The sequence below is a fragment of the Colobus angolensis genome, unplaced genomic scaffold, assembly GCF_000951035.1.
Source record: "Colobus angolensis palliatus isolate OR3802 unplaced genomic scaffold, Cang.pa_1.0 Scaffold127, whole genome shotgun sequence".
NCBI classification, from domain to species: domain Eukaryota; kingdom Metazoa; phylum Chordata; class Mammalia; order Primates; family Cercopithecidae; genus Colobus; species Colobus angolensis.
Genome location: NW_012113919.1, coordinates 6615888 through 6623321, shown reverse-complemented (window position 1 = coordinate 6623321; position 7434 = coordinate 6615888).

Sequence of the window (7434 nt, the reverse complement as noted above, 5' to 3'; positions counted from 1 at the left end):
TGTTTAAGGGCTTGGAAAGTCAACAATAAGTCTTTAAATATTTTTGTGTTTTTCTCATCATTAAACCAAATGAAATTGACAGGAAGGAAGACCTCTGCCAAGAAGAGACACTTGTTATTTTCTGCTTAAGAAAACAATAGAACTTAGACATCTTAGAGTCTAAGACAAACAAATACTCAAACTTAGAAAAAAGTTTAGAAAGAGTATATGGTTGTATAATTTTAGATTTCTGAAATCCTTGTATAAGTTTATTTGTAACATAGATTTTATTACATTTATTTTCTATTGTATAAATAATTGCATGCATGTAACAGATTCTAAAAGATTATTGTTAAATATAGTAGTTAAGAGCATAAATTCAGGTGTTGACCTTCCACTGTTAAATCTTATTTTGATAAATTATTATCTCCATGACCTTGAGTAAATTAATAGTACCTTTCTCGCTGATATGTTATGGGAATTGAATGAGCTGACATGTGTAAATGACTTATAATGGTCTGTACAACATTCAGAAATCAGTCAGTAAAATTTACTACATCAATGAAATATAGAATAAAATCCATATGGTAGTCTTCATAGATGTACAAAAAGCATTTGGCAAAATTTAAAACCCAGTCAAGACCTAGGTATAGAAAAGAGTATCATCAATATGATAAAAGACATCCGTGAAAAACTTATAGATAAAATTATATTTGATGGACTACAAATTCCCAAATATAGAAATAAGAGTATCTCCTGCTACTTTTGTTTGACAATGTGCTAGAATTAATAGATAATGCAAGAGGGAAAGAAAACTATTAATTCAGATCAAAATGGAAGAAGAAATTTTTTTTTTTTAAAAAAGAATGACTGTTTTATATAAAATACTAGTTCATCAGAAAACAACCAAAAAATATGAATAAAGGAATTTAGCAAGGTTATAGACTCAAATATAAAAATATATTATAGGCTGAGCATGGTGGCTCACACGTGTAACAGCTGTACTTTGGGAGGCTGAGGCAGGCAGTTCACTCGAGCCCAGGAGTTTGAGACCAGCCTGGGCAACATGCAAAACCTCATCTCTATAAAAAATACAAAAATTAGCCAGGTGATGCTGTGTGCTTCTGTGGTCCCAGCTACTCTGGAGGCTGAAGTGAAGAATCACTTGAGTCTGGGGAGGTCAAGGCTGTAGTAAGCTGAGTTCATGCCACTGCACTCCACCCTGAGTGATAGAGTGAGACCATCTCAAAACCACAATAACTCTCTCTCTCTCTCTCTGTATATATATATTAGTGTGTATATATAAGCGCATATATGTATAAGCACATACATATTAATGTATGTATATAGTCATAAGTATATTAGAAACGTTTACTGAAAATAACCATTTTTTAAATATCATTCACAGTAACTTCAAATTTGAAATATATTTGCAACAAATATGGTATCCCCACTACAATAAAAATTATAAAGCAGAGAGAAATCAAAGATCTGAATAAATGTAGTGATAGATCAAATCATTAAAGATTAAATATCATTAATATATACATTCTTCCAAAAATAATATGTAAATTCAATAATTACTATAAATAATCCATCACACTTTTATTGTATAAATTGACAAGTTCATTCTAATATACATGTGAAAAATACAAAGAACCAATACAGCAGATTTATACTACTTAAATTTCACACTTTCATTACTATAAATATACAGTAATTTTGAGAGTATATGGGAAGACAAATCAATAAATGGGACAGAAAAAAAGTCCAGAAACAGATACAAACCTATATAAGCAATTAATTTTGATAAAAAATTAATTGGGAAAAGGCTTATCTTTCCAGTAAATGCTACTGAAACAACTGGATATTTCTGAGGGGAAATGACTCTAGAATCCTACCTCAAATGATACACAAAAATTAAACAGAAATGAATAATTAGAGTGAACATAAAGATTCAATCTACAAAGTTTTAGAAAACTAAGATTACTTTGTGACCCTAAGTAGGTAAAGACTTCTTAGACGAGACACCAAAATCATTAAATATGAAAGAAAAATTGATTACATAATTTATAAAATGTATATAAGACTTTTGAATCACATGAAAGAATTCCAAAAACCATTAGTCATCAAAGAAATGAACGTAACTACCAAGCAAAATTACTTTACACTCCCTTTAATGACCAAAACTAAAGACTGATAGAATCAAATGTTAGCAAGTATGTGAAGCAGTTGGATCTCACATTCCTGCTGTGAGTATAAAATGTTACAGTCACTTAGGAACACAGTTTGGGAGTTTTTTATAAAGTTAAGCAAGATCTATGATATGACCCATTAATTCCAAACCACAGAACACATGACCCAGGAATACTCCCAAAAGAATATTCACGGAAGCTCCATTTATAGTAATTAAAAATGAAAAGCAACACTAATGTTCATTTACAGGTAATGGGTAAAGAAATTTTTGCATTTACATAATTCATATTCAGCAATAAAAGAGACAAACATTGGTGTTTACAGTAATACAAATGAATTTCAAAAACTTTGTGTTAAGTGAAAGACTTACAAAATCATGTATATTTCAGGGTTTCATTTATATTAAGCTCTAGACAGGGAGAAATAACTGATAGTGGCAAAATAGTGTTTTATACTGGGAAGCTGAGGAATGTGAACTTACGGAACCAGGACCTGAGGAGCATACTTCAGTGTAGAAAATGTTCTACAGGCGTACCTGGAGATATTGCAGGTTCGGTTCCAGAGCACTACAATAAAGGGAAGGTCACAATAAACCAAGTCACAAGAATATTTCGGTTTCCCAGTGGATGCAAAAGTTATATTTACACTATACTTTATCTATTAAGAGTGAACTAGAATTCTGTCTAAAAACAATGGACATAACAATTAAAAATACTTTATTGCTAAAAAATGCTAACAATCTTCTGAGCCTTCAAGCCTCATAATCTTTTTATTGGTGGAATGTGTTGCCTAGATGTTGGTGGCTGCTGACTTACCAGAGTGGTGATTGCTAATAGCTGGGGTGGTGTGGCAATTTTGTTTTATTTTTGAGATGGAAATTCGGTATTGTCACCCAGGCTGGAGTGCAATGGCAAGATCTCAGCTCACTGCAACCTCCCGATTTCAAGCAATTCTTCCTCAGCCTCTTGAGCAGCTGGGATTACATGCTTGCCAACACATATGGCCAATTTTGTCTTTTTCTTCTTTTTTTAGTAAAGACGAGCTTTCACCATGTTGGCCAGGCTAGTCTGGAGCTCCAGACAACAGGTGATCCACTCGTTTTGGCCTCCCAAATTGCTGGAATTACAGGTGTGAGTCACCACATCTGCCCACAATTTTTAAAAATAAAAATAGGCCGGGCGCGGTGGCTCAAGCCTGTAACCCCAGCACTTTGGGAGGCAGAGACGGGCAGATCACGAGGTCAGGAGATAGAGACCATCCTGGCTAACACGGTGAAACCCCGTCTCTACTAAAAATACAAAAACTAGCCGGGCGAGGTGGCGGGCGCCTGTAATCCCAGCTACTCGGAGGCTGAGGCAGGAGAATGGCATGAACCCGGGAGGCAGAGCTTGCAGTGAGCTGAGATCCGGCCACTGCACTCCAGTCCAGGTGACAGAGCAAGACTCCGCCTCAAAAATAAAAAATAAAATAAAAAAATAAAAATAAATAAATAAATAAATAAAGTTTGCCTCACCGATTAACTCTTCCTTTTTTAAAGATTTCTCTGTAGCATGGGATGCTGTTTGAAAGCATTTTACTCACAGTAGAAATTTGAATTGATCCGCTCAAATTCTGCTTTATCAACTGAGTTATATAATATTGTAAATCCTTTGTTGTCATTTTAATAGTGTTCACAGTATCTTCATCAGGAGTAGATTCTATCTCTAGGAACCTTTTTCTTTGGCCACCCATAAGCATCAACTCTTCATCTGTCAAAGTCTGATCATAAGATTGCAGGAATTTAGTCAAGTCTTCAGGCTTCATTTATAATTCTACTTCTCTTGCTATTTCCACTAGATGTGCAATTACTTCCTCCACTGAAGTCTTGAACTCTTTAAAGTTATCAATGAGGGTTGGAATTAAATTGTTCCCAACTCATGTTAATATATATATATATTTTTTTCAGATGGAATTTCACTCTCGTCACCCAGGCTGGAGTATACTGGCATGATCTTGACTCACTACAGCCTCTGCTTCCGGGGTTCAAGAGATTTTTTCTGCCTAAGCCTCCGAAGCAGCTGGGATTACAGGTGCAGGCCCCCACACCCAGTTAATTTTTGTATTTTTAGTAGAGATGGGGTTTCACCATGTTGGTCAGGATGGTGTGGATCTCTTGACTTGGTGATCTCTTGATCTCTTGACCTCAGCTTCCCAAAGTGCTGGTGTTGGGGTCCGCGTGTTTCCTGAACAAAGGAACCAACACACAAGACAACACAAGACAAGACAAACATGGCGGCCGCCCCGAACGACACGCTCCGCTTTATTTTGTACTGTCGTTTGTGGAATGTTACCAAGTCACAAGACACATTGTTGTTTTTCTGACCTTTCCCTGACTTACTGAATTTCCAAGATGTTTACATATAAACAAGCCCTCAGGGTCTGCTATTTGCAACTGAGGCCAGTCTTGTAGGCTCCTTTGTCCTCCCTGTTTGCAGAGGAGGAATGCCCTGCTCCGTATGCAAGAGCAGGACTTATAATATTAATGGGGGAATGCCCTGCTTCGTATGCAAGAGCAGGACTTATAATATTAATGGGGGAATGCCCTGCTTCGTATGCAAGAGCATATAGTCCTCTACATGCTGGGATTACAGGTGTGAGCCACTGCACCTACCCTAATATTAATATTTTGACCTTTTCTCATGAATCACAAATGTTCTTAATGTCATCCAGAATGATGAATCCAATTCCAGAAGATTTTCAAATTATGTAGCCCAGATCCGTCAGAAAAAAATCACTTTCTGCGGTAGCTGTGGCATCATAAAATGTGTATTTTCAAAACAATAAGATTCAAAAGTCAAAAATTACTTCTTGAACCATGGAGAAATTTAAAAATAAGACTGGTGACTTTAAGTTGAAGCCAATGCTTATTTACTATTTGAAAATCCTAGAACACATAATAATTATGCTTAGAGCTGGGCCTAATGGTTCACATCAGTAATCCCAGCCACTCAGGGGACTGTGTAGCTGGGATTAAAAATAATAAGACTCAAAAGTCAATAATTACTCCTTGATCCATGGACTGCAAAATGGATGTTGTGTTAGCAGGCATGAAAACAAAATTAATATCCGGGTACATCTCCAACAGAACTCTTGGATGGCTAGGTGCAGTGTTAAAGAGCAGTAATGTTTTGAAAAAAAATTTTTTTGAGCAATAGATCTCTAAAGTGGGCTTAAAATATTGAGTAAGTAAACCACGCTGTAAACAAATGTGCTGTCATCCAGGCTTTGTTATTCCATTTATAGACCACAGGTAGAGTAGATTAAGCATAACTGTTTTTATTGTTGTTGTTGTTTGTTTTTTAGTTGTTTTTTTTAAATAATTACAGTCTTGCTCAGTTCACCCAGGAGGCAGTGCAGTGGCATGACCATGACTCATTGCTGCCTGAAACTCCTGTGCACAAACAATCTTCCTTCCTCAGCCTCCTGAGTGGCTGCAGCTGCTGGTGCATGCTACCACACGTGGCAAAGTTTTTCATTTATTTGTGTATGTTTTTAGAGAGGAGGTCTCACTATATTGCCCAGGTTGGTCTCAAATTTCTGACCTCGAGCAATCTTCCAGCCACAGCCTCCTGAGTAGTTGGGATTACTGGTGTGAGCCCTTATACCCAGCTCTAAGTATAATTATTAAGGGCTCTAGGATTTTCAAATAGTAAATAAGCATTGGCTTCAATTTAAAGTCACCACATATACACTAGCTTCTAACAAGAGAGTCAGACTATCCTTTGAAGCTTTGAAGCCAGGCATTTACTTCTTGTCTCTAGTTATATAAGTCCTTAGAGGACATCTTCTAAGATACGGCTGTTTCATACATTGAAAATCTGGTTTTTAGTGTAGCCACATTCAACAATTATTTTAGCTGTCTCTTCTGATAACTTCCGACAGCTTCTATATTAGCATTTGTTGCTTTGTATTGCATTTTTTATGTTATGGAAATGACTTCTCTCAATCTTTGCAAACCAACCTCTATTAACTTCTGACTTTTCTCCCGAAGACTCCTCACCTCTCTTAGCTTTTAAAAAATTGAAGAGAGTTAAGGCTTCTGCATTAGGTCTTGACTCAAGAGAATTTTGTGGCTGGTTTCATCTTTTATTCAGACCACTAAAATTTTCTTCATATCAGGAATAAGGGGTGCTTCACTTTCACGTTTGTGTATTCACTAGAGTAACACTTTTAAGTTTTTTCTTTTTTTAAAAAAATTATACTTTAAGTTCTAGGGTACATGTGCACAACGTGCAGGTTTGTGACATATGTATACATGTGCCATGTTGGTGTGCTGCACCCCTTAACTCGTCATTTACATTAGGTAAATCTCCTAATGCTATCCCTCCCCCCTCCCCCCACCCCACAACAGGCCCTGGTGTGCGATGTTTCCCTTTCTGTGTCCAAGTGTTCTCATTATTCAATTCCCACCTATGAGTGAGAACATGCAGTGTTTGGTTTTCTCTCCTTGCGATAGTTCAAAATTTTTTTTTTTTTTTTTTGCAGTCACAACTTGGCTAATTGTGTAGCCTAAGTGTCCTACTTTTCAGCTGATCTTGGTTTTGACACATCTTTCTCTTTAAGCCTAATTATTTTGACACACCTTTCTCTTTAAGGTTTATTATTTCCTGCTTTTAATTTAAAGTGAAAGACCTGCAACTCTTTCTTTCTCTTAGAGACCAATGTGGGGTTGTTAATTGACCTGATTTTAATATCATGTCTCAGAGAATAGGAAGGCCTGAAAAGAGGGAGAGAGATGGGGAACAGCCAATTGGTGGAGCAGTAAAAATAAACATTTAAGGATTAAGTTTGCCACCTTACATAAGTGCAGTTTGTGGTTCCCCAAAAACTATTCTAGTAACGTCAAATATCGCTGATCACAGATCACCGTAACAGATATAAAAATAATTCAAAAGTCTGAAATGTGGGAATTATCAGATGTGACACAGAGACATAAAGCAAGCATGTGCTGTTGGAAAAATGATATAGATAGGCTTGCTTGATGCAGGGTTGCCACAACTTTCAGTTTGTAAAAAGCAAAATATCTGCAAAGCATAATAAAACTAGATATACCTGTATAGGTTAATTGGTGTGGGTATTAAACATTACTTATATTTGTCAAAACCCAACAAATTACATTTATTTATACTTTATTGAAAAAATAGTCTACCACTAAGTAAAATAGCGATTTAATCTATAACTGCTAATCTATAACAAAAACTGCCATAAAGAAATATTTTG